At 46.9% G+C, this 27,312-nt stretch overlaps 1 protein-coding gene and 1 long non-coding RNA gene across 8 annotated transcripts in view; both read right to left on the bottom strand.

The window, feature by feature from the left end:
• OPCML (opioid binding protein/cell adhesion molecule like) overlaps positions 1 to 27,312 on the bottom strand; it is an 854,468-nt gene that overhangs the window by 475,063 nt on the left and 352,093 nt on the right. The window lies entirely within an intron of this gene.
• The window catches only part of LOC120375522, a 131,864-nt gene continuing 114,803 nt past the window's right edge, over positions 10,252 to 27,312 (bottom strand). Inside the window, exon 3 of the long non-coding RNA XR_005586597.1 lies at positions 10,252 to 10,477. This is a non-coding gene — a long non-coding RNA (uncharacterized LOC120375522). The remainder of the gene's footprint in view (positions 10,478 to 27,312) is intronic.

Here is a 27,312-nt window from a genome sequence, read left to right as displayed (position 1 = left end):
CCTAGGATTACCACAGCAGCTCAGGACTGAAGTGATTTGCAGACAGCCAGGACTGTAACAACACAGATGTGCCAGGCAGGCCCATTGGGCCTTGGCAAAGCTGCACGAAGGAGGCTCTGAACAATGGAACTGAACTCCAGGACCTGGACAGCTCTGCCTAATATTAATGCAAAGGTTATTGATTCTACATAGGTGACAAGGGGCAGCTAGATGCCCTGGCCTTCCGACCTATCTCTGACCAACTAACCTTCTCTCACACTGGGGGAAGTAAGCCAGCTTTATTTAACAGCCTTGTATTAATCAGCCCCACCCACCTCTCCGAATGCCACCCAGCTATTAGAGAAATGCCCTTGCTCCCAGGCAGGTGCGGCTGCCTGGTTCTTTCATTAAGTCCCTCCCTTCTCCTCTCCTGAGGACTGGCATGCACTCTGAGCAGCTCAGCCTTAGGGCGGGAGCAGGGGGTTGACCTCTGTGGCCATGTGCAGTGCATCTCATCAGCACACTAATCCTCATGTCTGAAGAGCAGACACTCAATCTGGAATCCTGGCCAAGCGGTCCGAGCAGGATTATCCAGGGAGCACAAATCACAGAGACAAGGATGTGGAGGGAGGTTTGCTGAAGGCTGGAGCAGTGGGTTTGTGGCCTCTCTAGAGGCCTGGGCATCTCCATGGGTTAAATGTCCCACACTCAAGGGCTGGGTGAACGCTTCACTGGTCTACTGGGGGCTGCCCTTAGCCCTCTGGAAACACCTCTCTTCTGGTGTCAGAGCGCCTCCAGCTGGACTCAAATCTGTAAACTGCTCCTCACCTCCAGCTGAATGCGACTCGGAAACCTCCCCCGCCTCAGCAGGATTCGGACTGACCCAGCTGAATCCAGAGCAGACGCTGGACACGTCTAGGGGCTCTGAGCCACCGGGGCCAGGCCGTGCTCTCTTGGGTTCGCTGGTGTAACTCTATTTGCCTTCCTTGGCATTACTCTGGATTTACACCACTGTACAAGCTGCGGCTGCCCCCCAGTAGCCACAGCACAACAGAAACACCCAGGATCAGACAGGGAACCCCCTGCCCAAACTGCAACATTACTCGGGAAGGAAAGGATGAGTCACTTTAGTCTGGGCCCAATACTCAATGCTGCCAATCTTGGCCACTCCCAGCCCCAGCTGAACAAGCTGGTTATAGGGGTTCACTCCCACCTAGGGCAAGGCATGTGGCTGAGGAAGACAGACGGGAGAGACTCAGTGTCTAAAGAAACCAAAGGCTCACAAGGGCTAACAGGCCTGTACAGATTTGCTTTTAAATCAGAGGTTAAAATGACACAGAAGAACTTGCTTCCTTCCCTGTTTATTCTGGCTGGCCTGAAGGACACAGGTAAATCGGCTTCATAAGGCAACATTTCAGAACTCTGCAGCTAAATTTTGAAGCTGGTTCTTACCTCTATAGTGGTCCAAAGAAAACCCGGTCACCAAGCACCCTCAGTCTTTGGGGAGAGGGGGTGCACATACAAACAGACCCAAACTTTGAGAAAGGCTGGACTCAACTTCTGCAGCTTGAGTCTATCACTAGTGACATTATATATTTGGTTCTGATCATTCAGATCCATCAGCCCTAGGTTTTGCTTTGCTTCTCGTTTTCAAACCCCAAACCCAGGGCCCTTCTAAATCTGCCAAGGTTTGCCTGGTTTGAGGCTGAAGTAACCAACGAGTTTTGCACGGCGTCCACACAGCATGACCAACTGGTCCCAGGTCACACAAAGTTTCAAGAACCTCAGGGAACCTTTCATTGAGTATGGCACAAGTTTGAGCCTTGTGTAACTATCCCTGCTATGGATAGTCAGTGGGGATCGATCTCAGGACCCTAAGCACAAAATCACAGGCCGTTGCCACTTGTCCTAAAGAAGTGATTCCATGCATCAGTAGCAGCAGTAGGCTGCTATCCTCTCCATGAACCGGTCAGAAGCAGGGGACATGATACCTTTAGCCAGAATGCGTTACGTTTGTCACGAAACCCACTGCCCCCGGTTTGGATTTCATTCTGAAAAGGTTTCACTTGACTCTAGGACTGCCGGCCCTTTAACACAAAGTTCACTTAGTTTCACCTTAGCTCAGGTAGCTTCTCGCAGGGATTCACCCCAGCAGACCCCTGAAGCAGTGACATACGCACTATTTTATCCCTCTCTCAAGAATGCCAAACCTGGAGGTGAGCCTAAGCCTGACTGCTTAGATCTGGGTCTCAACTTACCCCCGAGCTTGTCTTGTTTGGTTTGACCCCATCTCGACCTGTAATAAGACTCTAACCCTCTCTATGCTGATACACATGAGTCCATCCCCCAGATCCCTGAGTCTCTCTCATCTCATCCACGCATTCAGGTCCTTGCTATTACATCTGCTAGCTCTACTGCAGCCCAGTTTGTGATGCAAGCATCCAGCTGCACCGTCTCCCCTCCCACAAAGCAGCTCCCTCATTCACAGGAAATTTCAATAACAACTAAATACCTCCTCCCCTCCCTCTCTGAGCCAGAGGGGTTTCCACTTCAGCTCCAACTTGCATGAGAAAGTGGGATTGGATTGAACCATCCATCCCCAGCTCACCCCTTGGCCTCTGCCCACGCGACAGCCTCTTAGTACAGCAGCAAATTGCTAATGGAAAAGTGGTTAGTCACAAAGATGATATTGCCTTTCCCATCAAAAACAACTTTGCAGTAGTTCGGCCAGGCCTGTGCCAAGTGGCTGCAGGTTTCAGTCAGCAGCCACGCGAGTAGCAACCACAGGGACCGCTCCCTGGAGAGCTTGCTCCATAACTATTTAAGTGCATTAAAAATTCATCTGCCCTGAGAACAAACACACAAGATCTCATGGCCCCTGGAGACTCCTTGGGAATGTGCATTTTCATGTTTGGCAAGAACAAGGTGCAGGAAGGGGACCTAGAGCTAGGGCTTAGGGCATTTATATGTTGAGGGGGGGAGAAGGAAAAGGGGTGATGGCACATTAAACCCCATTCATCATAGCCACAACTGTCCACTCACGTCAATAGTGTCAGTGTCCTACACTCCTATCAGATCAGCGAACCTGCAGGATTAGCACTTCAGAGATCTTCTTACATCACTGTGTTGCTCTCTAGCAACACAGAACAGAGGAATGCGGAGGACCAAAGAACATATGAATGGCCTTCCTGGGTCAGATCAATGGTCCATCCAGCCCAGTGGTTCTCAACCAGGGGCACCCGTACCCCTGGGGGCATGCAGAGGTCTTCCAGGGGGTACATCAACTCATCTAGAGATTTCCCTAGTTTTACAACATAAAAACACTAGCGAAGTCAGTACAAACTAAAATGTCATACAGACCATGACTTGTTTATACTGCTCTCTATACTATACCTTGAAATGTAAGTACGGTATTTATATTGCAATCAATTTATTTTATAATTATATGGTCAAAATAAGTCACTTTTCAGTAATAAGAATGAGGAGTACTTGTGGCACCTTAGAGACCAACAAATGTATTTGGGCATAAGCTTTCATGGGCTACAACCCACTTAATCAGATGCACGCAGTGGAAAATACAGTAGGAAGATCTATATACACAGAGAACATGAAAAAAATGGGTGTTGCCATACCAACTCTAACTAGACTAATCAATTAAGGTGGGTTATTATCAGCAGGAGAAAAAAAAACTTTTGTAGTGATAATCAGGATGGCCCATTTCCAACAGTTGACAAGAAGGTGTGAGTAACAGTAGGGGAAAATTAGCATGGGGAAATAGTTTCTATTAATTAATTTCTTAATTGATTAGTCTCCTTAGAGTTGGTATGGCAACTCCCTCTCTCCTTTCTCCTCTGCCCATCTCATCTATTCACACTGTAAGCAGGGAGATGTGGACATATCTGGATGGTGTCTTTCTCTGTTTATGTACAGCACCTTGCACAATGGGGCCCTGGATCTACCATAACGCTTATACCATGCCCTTCAGGAAAGGAATGTCTGCTACATCTACCATCCCCAAACAACATGCAGCCCTAAAGACTCAGGGGAAAGGGGGATGACGTTGTTGAGGAAACCCCATCTGGCTTTGCTGTGAAGTGAAGCCAAGATTTGGACTAAGGGCTGGAGAGAACATCAAGTATCGATTCACCTAGGGTGCCATCTACCCTTGGGCAGAGGGCTAACATGAGGGCAGGGCACCACTTGAGGCCGCTACATAGGACTTACCAGATGTATTGGTCTTGTGCTAGGCAATTGTCAACCCCAGAGCAGCTTCTGTTTAAAATCTGCTATGCTCTAGTTTAAGACAAGCAAGCCCTGCATTCCCAGGGTCCTATGGAAATCAAGACAAGGCCCCTCTTCCTGTGTACAGTCTATTTTGACTTGTTCCACCGTGCAGAGCTATCTGCTCTGTAATCGAGGGAGTGTTAATGTGCTAATGCAGGTAAATTGTAATTAATTTCCCTCTAATTGATGCGTGGGAATATCCAGGACCCTCATTCTCCTGCCTTCAATTCCTTTATAAATATCTGATTTGACAGGTTAATTTGAAAGTAAAAGTGAGGTTCTTTACAGCAATCCAAGCAGAAGCCCTGGAACGCAGCCTGCTGCCTAGCTGTGTGGGGCATAATAAAAGAGGTTGAAGTTAGGTTCGAGTCTTTTTTTTCCTTCCTTTAAAAAAAAATTAATTCATTCATTTATTTCCCCACTAATTTAATTTTTTTCTCTTCCCCCAGCTTTGGAGGATAATAAAAGCTTCATTTCACAGTCCAGGGAATTTGGCAACAACAGATGACGGAGAGCCAAGGAGACCGATGGCGGGGGTGTCAGTGGGTGGCAGGTTTCCTTCCGGCTAGTACGGCTTACATGATATCTGGAGGGCTGCGGGACATGATGAGCCAGCAGAGGGCACTCTGAGATGGGACAGCATTTCTTTAGGGAGCGCTGTGTCACTAAGGGGTGTTGTCATCACAGTGACACTGAAACCCATACATGCTAACCCAGGTCATCAATTGTCCTCTCTGCTCCAATGTATGAACGGCCTTACTGGGACAGACCAAAGGTCCAGCTAGCCCAGTATCCTGTCTTCCAACAGTGGCCAGTGCCAGGTGCTTCAGAGGTAGTGACCAGAAAATGGCAATTATCGAGTGATCCATCCCCTGTCATCCAGTCCCAGCACCGGCAGTCAGAGGCTTAGGGACACCCAGAGCACAGGGCTGGCTTCATTTCTGACCACTTTGGCTAATAGCCACCGACGGACTGATCCTCCATGAGCTTATCTATTTCTTTTTTGAACCCAGTTATACTTTTGGCCTTTGCAACATTACATGGGGGAAAGCAATGTGTATGCATGTGTGTGGCTTGGACAGACAGATCTCATTTTCAAAGGTGCGGCAGACATCCTTCTCCCATTAGCTTCACTGGACTTGGTGGGTGCTCTGTAACTCTGTCAATCAGATTTATAGAATAGATAGGTAGTAGTTTGCTTGGTGGATAGGGCACTGCAATGGAGGTCAGGAGCATTGTGATTGATTGTTAGTCTTGCCAACGGCCTGCTGGCGTACTTTGAACAAGTCACTCCTCCCCCGCCTCAGTTTCCCAAGTGCAAAATGACCTGATACTGGTGTTCCATTGTAAAGCACTGCAAGAGGTAGGTATCATTACATATACAGAGACTGACAGTCATCTTTCTCTTGGTCTTAACTCTGATTGTCATCGAGTCTGAAAGCTCACCAGTCAAGGACTATATTTATTTGCATTTCACATAGCATCAAACCTATGCACATGGCAACTCCTTATAGATTCCCAAGGAACTGCATGCAAAAATTAACTACTGTCATGGCCAAATTCCTATTTGGGTTGATTCCATTCTGCCTCCCTAAATGGCCTCTGCTGTTTCAGTCAGGCACAGTATTCATCATTAGAGCTGGATGGGTAATGGGTATTCCTGTTGCATGAACATTTTTTGGGATCAAAAAATGTTGCCATCCCAAATTGGGAAGAAAAGTCACAATCTCAAAAAGTTTCACAAATCAAAAATCTGGTAAAACAATTCTGTTTGGGTCAATTAAAACATTTCATTTTGATTTCAACCATTTTAATATTTAAATGTTTTGAACTATAATTTGCATTTTGAACCAGAATACCCACACATTTTGTTTCAAAAATATTAAAACAAAACATTCAGACAATTTAGACTTGGTTTTCCAAAAAGTTTTTGAGTTAAAAATATATTTAATCAAAACCAATCCATCCCCATGAAAAGTTTTGGTTTGGACAAATCAGCATTTTCCGGTGAAAAAAATCTGTCAAAAATTCCCAATCAGCTGTACTCCTCATCTCCTGTCCTACATGCAATTTCTCAGAGAACATAAGGACGGCTATACTGGGTCAGACCAAAGGTCCATCTAGACCAGTATACTGTCTTCCAACCCTTGCATTGGTTGGACAGAGGGAATGAAAGAACAGGTCATCATCAGGTTATCCATCCCCTGTCATCCATTCCCAGCTTCTGGCAAACAGAGGCTAGGGATGCTCAGAGCATGGAATTGCATCCCTGTCCAACCTGGCTAATAGCCATTGATGGACCTATCCTCCACGAATTTATCTAGTTCTTTTTTGAACCCTGTTATAGTCTTGGCCTTCACAACATCCTCTGGCAAGGAGTTCCACAGGTTGACTGAGCACTGTGTGAAGAAATACTTCCTTTTGTTTGTTTTAAACCTGCTGCCTATTAATTTCATTTGGTGACCCCTAGTTCTTGTGTTATGAGAAGGAGTAAGTGACACTTTCTTATTTACCTTCTCCACACCCGCCATGATTTTATAGAGCCCTATCATATCTTCCCTTAGTCGTCTCTTTTCCAAGCCGAAAAGTCCCAGTCTTATTAATCTCTCCTCATATGGAAGCTGTTCCATACCCCTAATATTTTTGTCGCCCTTTTCTAAACCTTTTCCAAATCCAATACATCTTTTTTTTGCGACCAGATCTGCACGCAATATTCAAGATGTGGGTGAACCATGGATTTATATAGAGGCAATATGATATTTTCTGTCTCATTATCTATCCCTTTCCTAATGATCCCAACATTCTGTTCTCTTTTTCATTGTCACTGTACATTGAGTGGATGTTTTCAGAGAACTATCTACAATAACTCCAAGATCTCTTTCTTGAGTGGTAACAGCGAATTTAGACCCCATCATTATATATGTATAGTTGGGATTATGTTTTCCAATGTGCATTACTTTGCATGTATCAACGTTGAATTTCATCTGCTATTTTGTTGCCCAGTCACCCAGTTTTGTGAGATCCCTTTGAAACTCTTCGCAGTCTGCATTGGACTTAACTATCTTAAGTTGTTTTGCATCATCTGCAAATTTTGCCACCTCACTGTTTACTCCTTTTTCCAGATCATGTATGAATATGTTGAATAGGACTGGGCCCAGTACAGACCCCCTGCTCTCCTATTTAATAGCTTACTATCCACTATCACCAGCTGGATACTGAACATTGCTTTTGGTTTTGGCATTGAATCTCTCTGGAATTCCACAGTTCTCCACCCCCAACAGCTCATTATACTGACACTCCTGACTTTTTGGCACAAGATTCCCATGATGAGCATGCTAAAAGCTCAGGGGTTGGCAGAGAGAAAGGATTGATTATGCCTAAACATTTGCTGAGGGTATTTTACAAGGTGCCTGATTGTGAATCTTCTACCTAGCTTCCTGGCAGACGTTCACATTGAAATAGCATTTGCTGGGAATATTTATTAGAAGCAAAACCGGAATAGAAAAGCATATGGGACTGTTGTCCTTCCAGAAGCAACATTGAGGCAGTTAAAGCATTTGCCTTTGTCCAAGGTATTTGGTGCAGTTCCTTTAGTGGAAATCTGTGGGCAGATGTGATTGCAAATTAAAATATTCTTTAATATCAATTTCCTGCTGATTTCACTGAATGGTGTTCAGCATAATTTGAAAAAATTCATGGCAATTTTCGCCTGCTTCTTTCTAACATTTTCTTTTCCTGCTGGCTACAAGCTGCCCTTTTCACCCTTGGTGAAGAATGTGGTGAATGGGGCTGCGAGTCTTTTTGGCATTCTGTTTGGAAACACTAAGGATTCAAGGAACTGGATGGATCCAGGAAATGGGCTAAAGGTACCTCATTTCAGCACTAGAGTCACTGGTTTGAGTCCTGTCCATGTCGGTAATGACTGAAAGTTTTTAACCATCTGGTGCCCAAAACTTGAAATCATAGAATATCAGGGTTGGAAGGGACCTCGGGAGGTCATCTAGTCCAACCCCCTGCTCAGAGCAGGACCAAACCCAACTAAATCATCCCAGCCAGGGCTTTGTCAAGCCTGACCTTAAAAACCTCTATGGAAGGAGATTCCACCACCTCCCTAGGTAACCCATTCCAGTGCTTCACCATCCTCCTAGTGAAAAAGTTTTTCCTGAGATCCAACCTAAACCTCCCCCACTGCAAGTTGAGACCCATACTCCAGATGGTCCCAATCTCTGCTAGACCACTGAGAAGGAGGAGGGGCTGTGAATGAGAAAATGATCCCCAGCACCCCCCCCCGCCAATTCTGGGTTTGACCCTAGATTGGCTGGATCCAAGTTTTTTCATGCTCTGTGTTTTCTGTCTCCTGAGGGATGCAGAGGAATGAATTCCCATCGCTTTATTTCTGCCCCTTCTGCCAATTCTTTCCCAACAAGGAAACCAATCAAAAACCTTTAAGTGGATCTCTCCAGTGGTTATGATACTAATTAGGAAGAGTTAGCCATCCAAATGGCCAAGCAAAACGGAGCAATGAGAAGTAATTTAAACCCTGCTGGGGTCTTTCCTTCCAAACACAGACTGCAGAGCTGCAGCAAAACTCAGTACTATCAAATTAGTTTTCTCCCGGGAACGCTGGAGAACGCCCTTTCCAGACAGAGGTGTGTATGGGTTAATTGCAAGAACACTTTGTACTTATTCTAGCTCAAGGGTTCTCAAACTGGGGGGCGGAACCCCTCTGGGGGTCACAGGGTTATTCCATGGGGGGGTCACGAGCTACCAATCTCCACCCCAAACCCCGCTTTGCCTCCAGCATTTACAATGGTGTTAAATATATAAACAAGTGTTTTTAATTTATAAGGGGAGTCACACTCAGAGGCTTGCTGTGTGAAAGGGGTCACCAGTACAATAGTTTGAGAACCACTGTTCTAGCTCCTATCGTATGAGGAGCTAAAAAAAAAATCCCCAATTTTCATGTCAGGAAACAGACCAGGGAGGTGGAGAGACTTTGCCGAAGGTCACAGAGCAAACCAATGACAGAATCAAGAAGAGAGCTCAGGTCTCCTGGTTCTCAGTCCCATCCCCTAATCCCTGGATCCTGCAGTCTCCCCAGAGCTTGAGAAAGGTTTGCTGAAGTCAAGATACCCGATGGCAATCATGGGCTAGTTTCAAGCCAAGAGGGCCACATTGGCACTTGAATTTGAAGCTCCAAGAATCTGGATGATTTCTCATGAACACAGGTAAAACCTGAGGCTCAAACCCAGCTTTCAAACTGCAGCTCAGGGGTTGCAAACCTCCTACAAATTGGAAACTAAACTAGGGTGACCAGACAGCAAATGTGAAAAATCGGGACAGAGGGTGGGGGACAATAGGAGCCTATATAAGAAAAAGACCCAAAAATCGGAACTGTCCCTATGAAATCGAGACATCTGGTCACTCTAAACTAAACAAACCTGCAAACCAACCAGGACTGGCTTTGGTGAGCTCTCAGCAGCTTCCTGCTTCTGTCTGGTCAGTGTAGGCAGGGCTATGTCCCTCCTCTAGAGAACTGCGGCTAGTTACACAAGTTGGTCTTCTTAACTCCCTCTCCCAACTGAGCTGTTCTCCATTCGACAGGCAAGCACAGAATATTCTTCTCCCCCAGGAAGTCCTGCAAGAGCCCCAACCACCATGGCCAATCAGGGATTCACCTTCACCCTTAAGAGTCCCAAAAATGCTAAATGATCAGGTCCCTTACCAACCCCATTGGTCAGAGAGGGTGATCCTTCCATGTCACCCTGGGTTGACACCCTGGCCCGGTGCCCTGTTCCATTTTCCCTCTTGACATTTGCTGAGAAGCCCCGGCAGGTGAGAACGGAATTTACCCTGTGTTTCCACATCACGCTTCCCCTTGAAATACCAGCACTGGGAGGAATGAAGCTGTCACTTTTTGTATTTTCAGTTTTTCAAACCTTATATTTCATTTCACCACCAGAGGCTGAAAAGGCCAGAGCAGGGAGCACAAAATCAATACTCTGCAGGAAGACAGAAGATCTGCTTCTATTCTTCTTCTCCGATGTCGGGTACCCAGGGAACATCGCCGCAAACAAGGTTTCGGGCGACTGCCTTCCTGCTAATGTCAAGTCCTCCCTGGTTCCTCTACACCAGCGGCTAGATAGAGGGCTGCTTGCTATAGAGGAGCTGGAAAGGGGCTGCTCCTCAGAAATGTTCTTTGGCACTGTCTTTCCTGCAAAGCATTAAAAAATCCCAGATCTAGTTGGCTGGACTGAGTATTGCCTTATAACAAGATCACTTTGTAAGCTACTGGCTTTGTGTGTGCATGTGATGCTGCCCTCTACTGGCTGGTCCAGAGAGAGGATAAGGGACCTTCCACTGCTAGCAGCTAAAGGAGCTCTCCTTTAGCTCAAGGGAGAGAGACCTTGGAACTGAAATGCCAGAGTTCTAGTCCCCTGTGGGATCTGGAGGCCATGTGGCAGCAATGGAAGGTTTGGCTGGCTGCTGGGACAGAAGCCAAACTTCCCTTCTTTATGCACAAAACCTATCAAACAGCAGCCTCAGGTGTTAGCGCAAGGGAGAGTCTTTCTGCAGAAGCGTTAGGAAATCCAAGCAATGGAAGATACTTGCCAGGGGAGCATTAGGGGAGCAGAGAACAAAACCAGATAACGGACATTTTGCTTTTCCAGCTTGCCCGTCACCATGAGCTGTGCAGAGAAGTTTAAAGGCACAGAGGCTGAGCGTATGAGGCCGATGATGAAGTTGACAGACTGAAGTCCTGAGGAGAGGGATGAGGAGATGGCTGGTATTAGCCAAATCCATGCCCTTATCCTACAGGGATCCCTCATCAGCCACCACACTGTGGTGTCCCCATAAATCAGGAGGAAGGGATGAGCACAGAGCACCGGTGTTGCAGTCTCAGCGCTGCAGTCATAAATCAGGACCTAATTCAATCTTGCGAGATGCTTCGTTTGATTAATTTATGTCAGCATTTTCCACTTCATCCCTGGCTGCTACCCCTCCCTGTCTCTTCTCTCCCTCCTGTTCTCAATGCACCAATCGCATCCAGACCAGGCCGCACAGAGCCCTTAAGCTGGGAGAACAACACATTCCCATCAGACTTGACACAGGTTGGTAGCTGTGGCCAAGACCCCAGGAATTGGTAGGGAGAGAGAATCCAACCACTGCATTGATTGGTGTTACCAGTGGTCCAACCACCAAGAGATTTGACTGACCCTGGCTCAAGAGCCCACGACCATGAGGCACTGGATGTTCCCACACAGCTTCCCCAGATAATCCTTCCCTTCTCCCATGTCTTAATGAAATGATGTTCAGCCTGCTAGATTCCTCAGCTACCATCAGAAAGCCCAGGTTGGTGGCTGGCACGGCCAATGACTCATTGGGAGAAATCTGTTTGATTACGGGGGGATTTTCCTTGCCCTCATCACCTTAAAACTGTGCACTAGTCCTTCATCTTCAAGGCTCTGAACAGTCTAGCTCCTGCCTCTCTCTCTGCTCTTGCCAAATGACTAACGTCCCCTTTTGGGTCTTCCTCCACTCTGATGGACAGGCCTTGTTCCAGCCAGCTCTATAACTGGGACGTGTCCCCAGTTCTCAATTATATTTCTTTTAAAATGTTCATCTTTCACGAGGATCCCTTGTGCTCTCCTCAGAGAGCCGCCAAACCAGACAACATAGAATCTTGACCAAGTTCCAAGGCGCACAAACTCAGGGAACTAACATGATATACACAAGCTAAGGTGACGCTGGTCAACCACAGCCTCATACCCTCCCTGTGTTTCCACATTCCCTACCTAGAAAATTAGCTCTCGGAGGTAGGGACTCTCACCTCTCTAATAAGTGTTTAGCATGCTTGCTGTCACCACGCAAATAACAAACAACAACAACATCTGCAAATAAGTCTAGAGATGGTCATGAAATAACCTGCAGGTTCCTCAACCTACAGTGAAAGCTTGTGAGTGAAGAGCATTAACAGAAGTGGGCCAGTCTGGTTTTCACGGCTCATCTCTCTCTGAGCAATGGAGAGGGAGATCAGTAAGGGGGAATGAGAAGGAGAAAAGCAAGGCACAGAAGGGGCAGACAACTTTGCTTAACTCTCATCTCTTGCATGGGATCCCAGTGAGACAATATCAAGGGCCAACCACTCTGAAATCAGTTGTGCCCTCTGGCCTCCATCTCATCCAAGCCTTCCCCAAGGAGGTGGGACACAGAGGTGGAGTCGCTGCTATCTGGGATCAGAGCAAACATTTGGTGACCTTAATCTTTGAAAGAGCCACCTGCTTGTGACCTTGGGCAAATCACTTGGCTCACACTCTTTTATGGCTCAGTCAACCCAGCTGGAAAATTGAGTGACTATTAAAATAAAAAATAAGAACGGACCTCACTGAAAAACCAGATGCTGCATCTGAGCCTAGATTTCCTGGGGAAAGAAATTACCAAACTAAATGAACATAGAAAAAAACCCTTAAACTTCCATGCTAGGCTTCCCTGCTGCATTTCCAATAATGAGATTTTAATCAAGAAAGTGAGTAGTCAGATGCATTAAGTGGAAGCTCAAGGCTGAGGGGGTGCTGAATGTAACGCCCACAATGAACTCCAGCAGCCTCAGACCGAACCACTCTAAAGACACACACGTCAAAGGAGTGAATTAAAGATTCAGATCACTTACTGCAGCACTCATTTATTTAGTCAAGAAGTAAAAGAGACAGAGCAAGTGGTGTTTGGGCCATCTGGCCTTTGCCGAGATGCTTCTCTGCTTGCGCTCTCCCTTCCCTGGCACTAAATTAGCGAGACCTGCAGGAAGCAATGACATCTTTAATTCAGTGCTGTAGATTCCAGGAGACATGTTTTGAGCTTGGTTTCGCTGTGGGATGTTCCATAACACACTTCCGCCAGGTCAAAAGTTCAGAAACTAAAGGCACTGATGCATGGGCCCTGCCTGATACCTGAAAGCTAAACTAAGGACTGGATAGACTCTCCTTAAGTTCACAGACCTCCTGCATCTAAGGATGAATCTGGATTTTATTTCAGGTGAGCATTAAATGCCACTGATTATTTACCCTTCATAGACACCAAAATCAAGTTCACATTCTCTTCTGCCAGGGACTGCAGCCTGAGTAATCATAGGCACTCAGATTAGATTTGAACAGTCTCTAGATGACCTAAATGAGGTTAGATTTGGATAGGATTATGGAGTGGTAAAATAAACCTGCCAGTGAAATATATCTCGGTTTCTTCCCCTCCAGGATGCTGCACTCAGAATCTAATGCAGGTAGACACCGAACTCCAATTTAGATTATTCTCCCAGGAGCAGTCAAAGACAGCAGGTGAGATTTCTCCTCCTCCTTATCCTCTGGATTTAACAGACCAAGCAATATTTTGCCTCTCACTGACACTGGTAGGGCCTCCCAGGGTGAGATTTTCCAAATGCTCAGTATTGGCTCCACTCTGCTCCCGGGGGAGTCAGGAGGCAGTTTTAACCATGGACTCCCACATGAGCAAAGCGAGGCCAGCACAGAGAGCTTTTGAAAAGTGACACAAGACTGGGCCAGCCTGAGACAGGTTGGCTTGCAATTCCATGCCCAGGCAGAGCAGATTCTTCCCTCGCTGTGCAGATTCGAGAGCAGAGAGCTGCAGGTGGCCTTTTTGGCTTGTTTACCCCCCTTCCTGAAGGCGCTAGTGGAACAGAGATCAAACATCTGCTGGCAGCACGCTCCCAGGATGGCTGTTCCTGACAGACGTTGCCATAGGTGCCTTGAAAGGGGAATGAAATGGGCATCCCACAGGAAGATTGCCCAGCAGTTGGGTGCTCCTGGCTAGCACTGAAATCCTGTCCCTCACAGCTGAGAATGCACTTGACAGATCAACCCGTGCTTGGCGTACTCAGCGCTGCTAGGGGACAGACGGGGAGTGACGCACTGTGAGCTGTAGGGTCCCATTCAGAATGAGCTCACTTTCAAAATAAACTTCTCTGGTTTCCTCGGGACACTGCGTCCCTTGACTCAGCACAAGCAGAGCCCTGCGAAAGAGAGGCCCAGTGAGGGGAAATACATCCCAGCTTGTTCCTAGCTGGGGTCTAGGACATGTACCGAAATTCAGACTTGCACCAGGAATGGCTGCTGGCCTGTGCGTGAACCTGGCTGCTGCAGATGGAAGGGGGATGAATGAGTTTCTGTTGGTCAAAGCACAGATGTGGACTTTCAGTATAGATGTACCCTGATCTCACATCTCTCCCAGCTCCTTCGCTGCTCGGTGTCAGGCTGAATATTGTCTCTGTGTGCAATTCACAGAGCCAAGGGACAAGGCTCTAGCTGTTAGCACAGCTAACACAGGCATGTCTGTACCACTCCCATCTGCATTCCTCAGCCCCTCCTGTACTGCCGCCTCTGCCCTCACCAGAAGCCAAGGGGTTTAAGTAGGTTGTAAAGAAGGCAAAGCCAGCAGGGTTTTAGTGTGGCTGGGAGACGAGATGCAGGAGCATCACAACAAGAACAAGGAGGAGGTGAGGCAAACAGGCCGCTCAGGCATGCGAGAGGCGTGAGTACATAGTACACACTCTCTGTTATACTGCAGTTGGCGGGACAGCTCCGGAGCAGACCATGAGAGGTTAACATCTGATGCCATGAGGGAGCCCTGAAGAGATGCTCCCAGTGACTGACATTTCCTCCCTCCCTTCTCCAATCAGTACATCTCCGCTCCTTTGTTCACCAGTTCAAAGTGAAGAGGAACTCAGCTCCTGCTCCTTCCAATTGCCAGGTTGCAGCATGACACCCATGTACCTCAGCTCATTGCAAGCACCGTGCTAGGACTCCCGCAAGCCTCTCCTCCCTCCACGTGCCAGGACTCCCCTCCCTCTGGGCACTGTGCTGTGATTCAGATCCTGCTCCCGATGGGGAGTGAGCCCTCCTGGCACTTCTCCAGATGAAATGCCACTCAACGTATTGGTATTTGCAGCGGCAGCTTACAAGGGCTGGAGCTATTTCAGAGCATCTTCACTGGGAACTTCCTCAAAGGCCAGTCTTCAAACAGTGCGGCTGTGGGGACTGAGACTGTCCTCTTAATTGGTGTTGCTCTTTTATTCTTTCCAGGCTGCTGGGAATTCTGGCGACTTCCTTTCTGGCCAGTGAACAGAATGGGATTTCCTTGGGACTTAGCGGAGAGCAGCACTCCAAGTCATTGATATCTCAATTCATACTTCGCAAGGGTGAGGAACCCACAGCCAAGGGCAAGGAACCCACAGCCAAGGGCACACAGACACTAACATCTTATGCCTTCTCCAGAACATAAAAATGTCCACACTGGGTCAGACCAATGGTCCATCTAGCCCAGTATCCTTCCTTCTGACAATGGCTAATTCCAGGTGCTTTAGAAGGAATGAATGGAACAGGGCAATTATTTAATGATCCATCTGTTGCCATCCACCCCCAGCTTCTGACAGTTGGAGGTTTAAGAAAACCCAGAGCATGGAATTGCATCCCTGACCATCTTGGCTAATAGCCATTGATCAACCTATCCTCCATGAACTTCTCTAATTCTTTTTTGAACTCAGTTATACTTTTGGCCTTCTCAGCATCCTCTGGCAAGGAGTTCCACAGGTTGACTGTGATTTGTGCGAAGAAATACTTTGTTTTTGTTTGTTTAAAACCTGCTGCTTATTAATTTCCTTTGGTGACCCCTAGTTCTTGTGTTACAAAAAGGAGTAAATAACACTTCCTTATTTACTTTCTCTACACCGGTCATGATTTTATAGATTTCTATCATATCCCCCCCTTAGTTGTTTCTTTTCCAAGCCGAACAGTTCCAGGCTTTTTAACCATTCCTCAAATGGAAGCTGTTTCATAGCCCTAATAATTTTTGTAGCCCTTCTCTGCACCTTTTCCATTTCTAATATAGCTTTTTTGAAATGGAGTGAGCAGAACTGCACACCGTGTTCAAGATGTGGGCATACAATGAATTTATATAGTGGCATTACAATATTTTCTGTTTTATTATCTCTCCCTTTTATAATGGTTCCAAACATGACTGCCGCTGCACATTGAGCAGGTGTTTACAGAGAACTATCCACGATGACTCCAAGATCTCTTTCTTGAGCTAATATAGACCCCATCATTCTGTATGTGTAAGCTGGGGTGATTTTTTCCAATGCAGCATTTATCAATTCTTAAGTTCATTTGCCATTCTGTCACCCAGGTTAGTGAGATCCCTTTGTAACTCTTCACAGTCAGCTTTGGACCTAACTATCCTGAGTAATTTTGCATCATCTGCACATTTTGCCACCTCACTGTTTACCTCCTTTTCCAGATCATTTATAGTTATGTTGAACAGCACAGGTCCCAGTACAGATCCTTGGGGGACCCAGCTATTCACCTCACTCCATTAGGAAAACTGACCATTTATTCCTACCCTTTGTTTTAATCAGTTATTGAGACATAAGAAGACCTTCCCTCTTATCCCGTGACTGCTTAGTTTGGATAAGAGTCTTTGGTTAGGGACTTTGTCAAAAGCTTTTTGAAAGCCTAAGTACATTATATCAAGTGGAGCACCCTTGTCCTCATCTCCCACACATTCTCTCTGGTTAGACCGATGCAAAGAATTCTTGTAACTAGTCCACAATAGCCTTGTCTTCTTTGAGTGCTTAAGCAGCTTGATTGGCCGGTGGCCCACACCACTGGCTGCTTAGCAGGCTTCCTGCTTCTGATGTACTTAAAATAATTCCTGCTCATTTTGTGTCTTTAGATAGTTGTTCTTAAAAAATTTTCTTGGCCTGCCTTATTATACTTTTACAGTTGTCTTGCCAGAGTTTATGTTCCTTTATCTTCTCTTCATTGGGATTTGACTTCCAATTTCTAAAGGATGCCTTTTTGCCTCTAGTACTCTACCATTTAGCGACTGTGTCATTTCTCTCTCTCCCCCTCTGTTTGCTGGTTTTTGGGGAGGGGGGGCAGAGGAATGTTATACATTTAGTTTGATTTTCTATTAAGGGTGTTTTTAAATAGTCTCCATGCAGTTTGCAGGCATTTCATCCTTATGACTGTTCATTTTAATGTCTATTTTACTAGCGTCCTCATTTTTGCGTAGTTCCCCTTTTTGAAATCAAATGCTACTGGGGGGGGTTTCTTTGGCATTTTTCCCCTCTTCAAGCATGCTAATTTTAATTACATTATGGTTACGATTACCCTGCAAGTGAGCTATATTCAACTCTTGTACCAGATCCTGTGTCCCGCTTAGAACTAAAATTGTCCAGTTTTGGGCCCCACACTACAAGAAGGATGTGGAAAAATTGGAAAAAGTCCAGCAGAGAGCAACAAAAATGATTAGAGGGCTGGAGCACATAACTTATGAGGAGAGGCTGAGGGAACTGGGATTGTTTAGTTTGCAGAAGAGAAGAATGAGGGGGGATTTGATAGCTGCTTTCAACTACCTGAAAGGGGGTTCCAAAGACGATGGCTCTAGACTGTTCTCAGTGGTACCTGATAACAGAACAAGGAGTAATGGTCTCAAGTTGCAGTGGGGGAGGTTTAGGTTGGATATTAGGAAAAACTTTTTCACTAGGAGGGTGGTGAAGCACCGGAATGGGTTACCTAGGGAGGTGGTGGAATCTCTTTCCTTAGAGGTTTTTAAGGTTAGGCTTGACAAAGCCCTGGCTGGGATGATTTAGTTGGGAATTGGTCCTGCTTTGAGCAGGGGGTTGGGCTAGATGACCTCCTGGGCTCCCTTCCAACCCTGATATTCTATGATTCTATGAAGAATTCCTCTCCCTTTGTGGATTCCAGGACAAGCTGCCCTAAGAAGCAGTCATTTATGGTGTCTAGAAATTGTATCTCCGCATCCTTCCCTGACGTGACATATACCCAGTCGATATGAAGATAGCTGAAATCCTCCATCATTGCATTTTCCGCCTTTGTAGCCTCTCTAATCTCCCTGAGCATTTTACTGTCACCATCAGCATCCTGGCACCTGGTTGGCAGTATCTTCCTACTGCTGTACTCCTATTGGTCAAGCGTGGACTTTCTAGCCATAGAAATTCTATGGTACAGTTTGTCTCACTGAAGAATTTGTACTTTGACTCTATGCTCTCTTTTGCATATGGTGCCATCCCCCATCCAGCACAACCTGCTCTGCCCTTGCTGTATATTTTGTACCTTGGTATTATTACTATGTCCTATTGTGTTTCCTCATTCCATCAAGTTTCCATGATGCTTGTTATATCAATATCTTCATTTAATACCAGGCACTCTAGTTCACTCATCTTAGTATCTAGATTTCCAGCATTTGTATATAAGCACTAGTACATTTTGTCAATATTCAGCTGCTTGCCACCACATATTATATTTAAACAGGACTCTTTGCGTTTGATTGATACCTACTCCCAGTCCCAACTACCATTCCAGTATGAGCCAGAGAACACAAATTACCTCATCTACTTTCTACATAAAGACCAGAAAACCATCTGTATCCACCTATTCATCATTTTCATGCAGCTATGCAGCAACAGGCCTGGTATATATATATATCCATGCTGCTCAAATGTACCCAGACAACAAATTGGACACAGATATCTGACTCCCACAGTTGTTGACATGCAATGAGACAAAAGTGCAGAACACACATGGCATTCTCATGTGTAGTCAGTGATGTGTACATAAGAACGGCCATACTGGGTCAGACCAAAGGTCCATCTAGCCCAGTATCCTGTCTACTGACAGTAGCCAATGCCAGGTGCCCCAGAGGGAATGAACAGAGCAGGTAATCATCAAGTGATAAATCCCCTGTCACCCATTCCCAGCTTCTGGCTAGGGACACCATAAAGTCTGAATGTTTATGATATCCCCATAACAGAGACATAAGGCTTAGATATGGGGTAAGAATTCAGGTTTTTCCAGACACTTAACTCTGAATTTCTTGCCTTTCATATATGTATATACACACACATCAATCTTGGTTAAAAACAGTTACATTTGAAAAGGGCAAAGAATTCCCAACTCAGACCTGCAATAAACAGAAAATACAGATGAAAGCCATAGACCAATATGCATCACCTTCTCACACATGCACACTGAACACCTCTCACCAAGATGTAGCCTCCCTTCCACAAGCCAAATAAACAGACCATCCCCAGTCACCGGTTACAAGTCAGCTTAAGCAAAACCAATTTCAAAGTGTCTACACCACAGGGGGTTGCACCATTTTAACTATATTGGTTTGCAAACTCGTTTTACTAAATGGGGGAGCAAATTGTTATACATCTATAGATTCCATGGCCAGAAGGGACCACACTCTGATCCTCTAGTCCAGTGTTTGTCAGTCTGTGGGTCGCGACCCAGTACTGGGTCACTCCATGTAAGGCACTGGGTTGTGTTGCGGCGGCTCTGGTCAGCACCCCGACCGGGACATTAAAAGTCCCTTCAGCAGTGCTGCCCAGCTAAAGCAGGCTAGGGCCTACCTGTTCCGACACCGCACTGCGCCCCGGAAGCAGCCAGCAGCGGATCCGGCTTCTACGCAGCGGGGCCACGGGGCTCCGCGTGCTGCCCCCGCCAGGAACACTGGCTCTGCACTCTCACTGGTTGGGAACTGGCCAACGGGAATTGGGGGGAGCGGTGCCTGCTGGCGAGAGTCATGTGGAGCCACTTGTGTGCCTCCGCCTAGGAGCCAGACCTGCTGCTGGCTGCTTCCGGGGCACAGTGCGCTCCGCGGTGCACCCCAGCTGCGCTGCTGTCCGGGAGCAAGGCCATGTCTGTGTCCCAATCCCCTTCCCCAGTCCTGAGCCCCCCAAACCTGGAATTCCTTCCTGCACCCCAAAGCCCTCATCTCCAGCCCCAGCCCAGACCCCTGACCCCCTCCCACACCCCAACCCCCTGCCCCAGCCCAAAGCCCCCTCCCACACCCGAGCACCTCATTTCCAGCCCCATCACGCAGCTCTCACCCCCACACCCCAACTCTCTACCTCAGCCCTGAACCCCTCCCACACCCAAACCCCTCATCCCCAGCTCCATTGGGTCGCGGGCATCAAAAATTTTCTTCTACTGGGTCCCCAGAAAAAAAGTTTGAAACCCACTGCTCTAGTCTGACCTGTGTAACACAGGCCATCGAACTTCCCCAAAATAATTCCTGGTTGAATTACAGCCTCTCCTTTAGAGAATCATCCAATCTTGATTTAAACATTATGGGTAATGGAGAATCCACTCTAATCCTCGGTAGGTTGTTCCAGTGGTTAGTTCCCCTCACTGTTAAAGACACATATGCCTTATTTCCAGTCTGAATTTGCTTTGCTTCAGCTTCCATTGGATCTTGTTATAGCTTTGAGTGTAGACCGTTCCAAGGGCAGCCCAATGTCAAAGCCAAGTGGCTCTGCCCTAGTCTGGCAGTTTCATTTCAGGGTAGAGGGGGCCCCTCTTTGGAGATGCAGCAAATCATGATTTGCACAGAGCACTGTTCTGTTCAACCTTCCCTTGCAAGAAAAATCTCTTCTGCTACCAAACCATTAAGGCTAAGCTGGAGTTATGGCTACATAAACACCGAGGGCAGAACGGATCAGGGTTCCATGGGTGGCACAATTTATACTAAAAGCTCACCTGGGGTCGAGACAGACCTGTTGTCAGAGTTCAGGACCTGGAGTCTCTTGGCACCCCAACAAGTGCAGTTGGCCTGCAGCAGGCTACCTGACTGACTGCCGCACCTGACTGGTCAGGCAGGACAGCTGGCTGCTGTTTAAGAGCAGCAGTAGCTCTCCGGCTGCTCAATGTGTATCATGCCTACAGCTGTACTTGCCTTTATTCCAGTTCCTGCTCCAGCCGATTCCAGCCTCTGCTCCTGTACTGTTCCATCCCTGGTTCCCCTTCAATTACTGCCTTTCCGGTACTGATCCTTGGCTCTGTCCTTGGCCTTAGACTCTGGTTGGCCCCCCAGCTCTGACATTTGGTTCCTGTCTCCCTGGTATTGCTCCTTGGCTCCGCCTCTGGCATTCGGCTTACATCCCTTCGGCAGTGACCCTCAGGTCATTCCTGGATTCTGTCCACTCTGAACTCAGCTGTCACCAGTAGGCCGACCTCTCGCTTTAACCACTAGGCAAGACCACCCACAGCCCAGTGTCTTCATTTTAAATCAAGCTCAGATCCACTTTAGGTCACAAGAGATGCTGGGCCAAATCCTCAGCTGGTGTAAATCAGCCCAGCTTCACTGGAGTCCATTTACACCAACTGAGGATCTCAAATGGTCTCATTTGCAACTCCTATTTTTGTACAGCACCAATACCCCACCCGCTTTGGCCTGGCCGCTCCGCTCTGCTCAAGGGAATGCCCAGCACTAGAACAACAAGGAGGTGCTATTGCAAACCAGGGGTCAGGCACATCCTCAGCGCCGCATATAGGCCTCAAACCGGAATAGCAGGAACAGGAGTTGCTGGTCAGGATCCAAAGGGTCCGGATTTGGAATAGTCAGAAGGGGACTCCAGCTCAGGATTCAGCTGCATTGGAAGAACTGGGGAAACATTTCACACTCCGCCTGCCTTGAGCCACTACTAAGATCCTTTCACTTTTATGAGCACTGAAGTAGATCCAACAAGGTTAAAGGAGGAAACAAAACAAACAAACCGAGCGAGACTCTTTGCTGTGATTTCTTGCAGGGTCAAAGTGCTAAAGCACTCCACTCGAACACCATTATCTAGAGCAGCCTTGATCTCAGGAACCGTATTTCAAGTGTGCATAACCAGTGTGTACTGCCGATTAAAAGAAATGTGATCTGATTTTCAGAGGTGCTGAGCACCAAGATCCTGTTGGTTTCAGTGGGATTGGAGGATACTCAGTCACTTACAGAATGAGACCATTTGTATTGATGCGCCTCGGTGTGGGGGAGGAGGCTAACTTTAGACACCGGAGTTTGCAAATGTTGGCCTACATATTCTGTAGAGACATGTTCTCACATCCTCATCTCCCTCCAGCCCTTAGAGACAGGCAAACTGGATTAGATCCAGTAAATCTCCTTCGTGTAAATCTATATGTACTTTCAATTAGATGTATAGTTTAGAGCAATTAGGCACAAAAAGGCGCTTCACTTGAATAGACCGGCTGGTTATGGAAAGCAGGCATAATGAATATCGATTACTTTGTTATTAAACATTTCCCATGGTTTAAACATTGCTGTTTGCTGGACAGTGATTGTCCAGCCCGTTCTGGTTGAGGCCAGCAAGATAATTCTTTACCCTGGCATATCAGCTTTTACCCACAGATCTCAGAGGACCCCAGGCCCTAATTCAGTATCTCAGCTCCTCTTGGAAGCACCTTTTTAACAGGAAAAGTGAGGCACACAGAGGTTAAATGACTTATCTGATGTGCGTCTGAGACATTGGCAGAGCTGGTCATGGAACCCAGGAGTCCTGACTCCCAGTCTTCATCTACCCACTAGGGAAGTGCGAAGATCCTACGTTGAGTGAGACGGATTTGCTGGTGGTTATGTCCCACCTGCCTGATGAGTGCATATTTGAGTTTTGTGATGGTGGATGTGCAGAAGGAAATATAGACCCATAGAAATTAAAGATGGAGAAGGCCAAATAAGAAGAACATCCGCTATTACGTAAGAGGATAGAAATGTACATGGGATATAAACTCTCATGCTTCAGGCCATAAGCCAATCGCTAATTGCCTGGGGTGAGAAAAAAAACTTCTCCTATAGCCGAGTGATTCTATGATGGGTTTCTTGTCCCATCCTCAGATGCATCTGGTATCAGCAGCCATAAGATACAGGACCATTGCTCCACTCCAGTATGGCAATTCCTATGTTCCTAATTACTTCACATCATCAAGATCTTGTCCCTGGCCAGCACAGGATCAGTCCAGACGGTATGTTCTCCAGTGTATTTTCCATTGTTAAGGGATGGACATCCATCTCTTCCTGCTAGCGACTAACAGGTCTCAGTGTGTGCAAGGTTTGTCTACACAGTGAGTTGCTGCATGGCAAGTCACTCACTGCTACAGAGCACCAGCCACGCTGCTAAGCCATGCTCCGGGACTTTCAGCACACTGCAGCCATGTCCTCACAGGACGTTACTGCATGGCAAGCTGGTGTGATGTGCCTTCACAACCTGGATTGCTGCCCAGTAAGTCACTGCGTAGACAAGCCCTAAGATCCTCCTGTTCTTCAGGCTAATTATTCCTTATTGTCATCCTAGTTATAGGGAATTTGTGGAGTCCAGATTTACCCTTTATAATTCAGACACACCTTCCAAACCAGCTCACACCAGAAAAGGCCAGATCGGAATAAGCTGTCCAAATTCTAAGCAATTCACAGACACTCATGATAAGCTACACACACAAAAAAAGGCACTCATATGTCAATCTATCAATCAAGGGATTAGCATAAAAACATCTCAAGAAAAGGCCAGAACAGACACCCCTAATCAGAGTTCATTCACCAATTACATTAGGATAATCATGATCCAGACACATTTGTGTTTGTATAAGATTATTTGATTTTTCCCCAGCACTAAAAGGTCTTTTATTACCAACCAACACTGGCATAATAACAGCCCCAGAACAGGAAGGAAAGCCATCTAAATTAATACAGCTCTCTGACTTTATTTCATCATGTCAGCGGGGGCTCCTGGAGAGCCCCTGCAGGGCTCAGCCAATGGCGGGCGGGGAAATAAAGCCCTCAGTAATGGCAATCACAATAGGAGAACCAAAATGGTCTCTTACTGACGGGAGGAAAATAAAAGAAATTAGGAGCCCATTGAGGGGGAGGCGAACAATCTGGAGAAGGAAACTCAGGGGTGGAGGGGGACGAGGACTGTACGTTTCCATTTGCTTTCTCTGGAATCTGTCAGAGAGGTTCTCTCTGGAAGCCAGCGCACCAGTGAGAGAGGCGCCGTGAGTTATATTTAAGACCTCTGCTTGTTTGATCACCACCTGTGGGCTGCATAATAAGAGACTGATGGGGTTGCAACAGAACAAAACCTTTCATGGGCTGATGTGTAGGCCTGATGCACACATGTGCATGCAATGTGCCGCCCTAAAGTCCTGTTTACGTATGCATTTCCCTGCACCAAACCAGGTGAGAAAGCCTGGCCCTACTGAGGTCAATGGAGTTTTGTAACAGACTTCAACAAGGCCAGGATTTCACCCAGGAACTTTTTCAGCGTTGTTCTGTTTCCTTTCCCATATGATCCTAACACTTTGCACACAGCCAGGCATCCATAGGGGCGAACCTGCCTGTTTAACAGTCTCTTGTCTGCCTCGGTGAAATTCTAGTCCCAGAGGTCACAACTGGATCCCATGCAAAAATGCAAATGCATCTTGAAGGATTTCACTGAAAGCAGATCTGCTAAATCTGGCACTTCCCCTAACTTTGGGCTCCCAGGAAAGCAAGCATGAAACCAATTGCTCCTATCCCGGTGCAATTTCACAAAGGTTTACTCCCATGGAAAAGGCACTTTTCACCACTGAAAATGATTTTGTGCCTTGCCTGCAAATTACTCCCCCAGCTACTGCAGCTCAGACAAAATAAAGGGGAACAGGGAGCATGAGAGTTACACCAATTTAGACTCAGCTCCCATAGATGCCTTCCTACTGACATGTAACCAAATCTACCAAATCTGTTGGAGTCCAACCTGGTGCAGCTCACATACCCATGTGACAGAAGAGAGGAGGAAAACAAGGAACGCGACTAGCAGGATGATGCACAGAAGGCACAAATGAAAGCAGGGGGGTGGTCTGCTGCAGTGTGTCCCCTCCTCAGTGGCTTTTCCTGTTACATTCCTCTCTTCTCGATCCTGGGGTCACAAATTACCCAGCTTCGACTCAGTGAACCTAATCCAGAGGCGATGTGTATCTCATGTCACCTAGACTCACACCCACTTGCTAATATGTCAGAGAGTCTCAATTAGTGCCAATTATACAGATTCCCTTCAATTCACTTAGGGCTTGTCCGTGGGCGCACAGTTTCTGTACTGCTGTAACAGTGTCAGTCTGAAGTGGATAGAAAGTGATTCAAGCCCAAAGGGTGGATGCAGTTATACGGGTGTAAGGTGCCTTTATAACTGCATCCATGCTATTATTCTGGTAAAGTCACTCCCCGAAGTGACATGTTGTACTGGTACAAAATCTGTGCATAGACCAGGCTTTAGACTAAGGGTATGCCTACGTTTCCTTATTAATGTTTGATACAGGCATAGTTCCTTTGGCTGTTTCTATCCTCTGGATCCAGCTACCTTCTCTGAGTAGATTCCATTTGCCTGGAAGTCCCCTAGACTTCACTGTTCTTACGCCTGTGATGATGGGACAGGGCAGTTCCCCCTCCTGCTTTTGTCCGGCAGAGAGGAGCTGGTGTAATGCCCCAAAATGAAAGTTTTTTTGGAGAGAAGGGGGGAGTTCCAGGCAAACGGAATCTAATCAGAGCAGGCCATTGGAGCCAGAGGATAGACATAGCAGAACTATGCCTGTAATATGCAGGAATGAGGAAACCTAGAGAGGCCTTGGAAGGGAAAAAGGGAGAATGGAATCTGCCCACATTTTATATACATATATATTTTCCCTCCAGCTCCTTCTGCTTCTAATCAAAGATTGTGCAGAGCCAACGATGAACCCAACAAAGTAATCTCTCCCCACCAATCCTTACAATGCCGCGGGGAAGCTCCTGGTAATCACACCCACCTGCATGGTGCTACCCCACTCACATCATCTTGAAGGCTGTTCCCTGGTGCCTCCAGCAAATGGAATGGACAGTTAAAGATTTAGTATTTCCCATTCCCTCGGCATACATCCCTGGCTCGCTCCGCCGTTGCGCAGAGGCGGGAATCCGCTTCCCTATCAGCGCGTATGTTCTGCTGGGGAACTTGTCGGGCTTGTCTGGCTAATGAAAAGCTGCTTGGGACTCCCCTTTGGGCTTTTCGGGAAGGATTAGGGAGGTTTCTCCAAGGCAGACACGGCAAGACAGTCAGTTTCTCTAAATGCAGCAGGGACTTCTGCAGCGCTTGGCTTTGGCACAAGCTAATTGCAGCCGTCTTGAAGGTTGTCTCCTTGCTCAGGTTTACAAACAAGAAGGGACTGAGGGGGATTGATAATGGGCTACAGGCCCTTTTCCTCTCTAGGACGCCTGCACAAAGCCAACCCAGGCTAATAGCAAGCGAAAGCGGTTACCCGCCGATGGCTCCCTGGTGGCCTGTGTGAAATGAGATGGAATTGGTGAGGGGGAAAGGATGTCACAGAATGGCTCCCAATGGATGGCTGACTCTGTCCCACCTGACACCCTTGTTGCCAATCTCAGCAGGAGGGCCTTGGAGTGAAGGGGTTACAGAGACTGAATGCGCCTATCGCCCTCCATAGAGTCACCACTTTACCCTCCTTCACCTCCCTCTGCCACCAGACCTAATGGCTAGGGAGGTGGTGAGCTGGAACTGCTGCCTACTAGGCAAAATACACTTTCCTTGGCCTCCTGTTCCCCCTGCCCCGTTTGTCTTTCACACACCTGCCATGTCTTAGGGACATGGTGGATTCTCTCTCACTTGCTGGGCTTCAGTCAGGACTTGCTGTCTTTCTAAAAGTCATGGCACCGCTCAAAGAGAAGTGATGGGCTTGATGCAGAAATCAATGGGTGAGGATCTCTGACCTGCACTATGTCAGAAATTGACTAGATGATCGTAACATTTCCTTCTGGCCTTACAATCTAGGGCACTATAAACTCTGATGATGAGCTCTCTGGAGCAGGGAGCGTGTCTTTTTGTTACTTGTTTGTATGGTGGTTAGCACAACTGGGTCCTCATACTTGACGGGAGTGGGGGGGTGTCCCAAGACACTAGTGTAACATAAAAATAAATAATTATGACAACAAACACCTCTCAATATGCCTAACAGGTGGGTCCGTCCAGGTGTGGATTGAGGTCCATTTGCAAGAAAGTGTAATCGAGAAATCTGCGTGGATGCTAGGCTCATTCCGGGGATAAACAAAAAGACCGTGGGTCAATCCGGCACCTTTTAGTAGCACTAAAGTGTAGATGAGGTTGAAGTTTTGCTTTGGAAACGTTTATTCAATGAACAATAGATTGTTGTCAAAACAAAT

The sequence above is a fragment of the Mauremys reevesii genome, linkage group 12 (assembly GCF_016161935.1).
Source record: "Mauremys reevesii isolate NIE-2019 linkage group 12, ASM1616193v1, whole genome shotgun sequence".
Classification (NCBI taxonomy): domain Eukaryota; kingdom Metazoa; phylum Chordata; order Testudines; family Geoemydidae; genus Mauremys; species Mauremys reevesii.
Note: the sequence above shows the minus strand (reverse complement) of the source record. Positions and strands in the feature narration are given on the sequence as shown.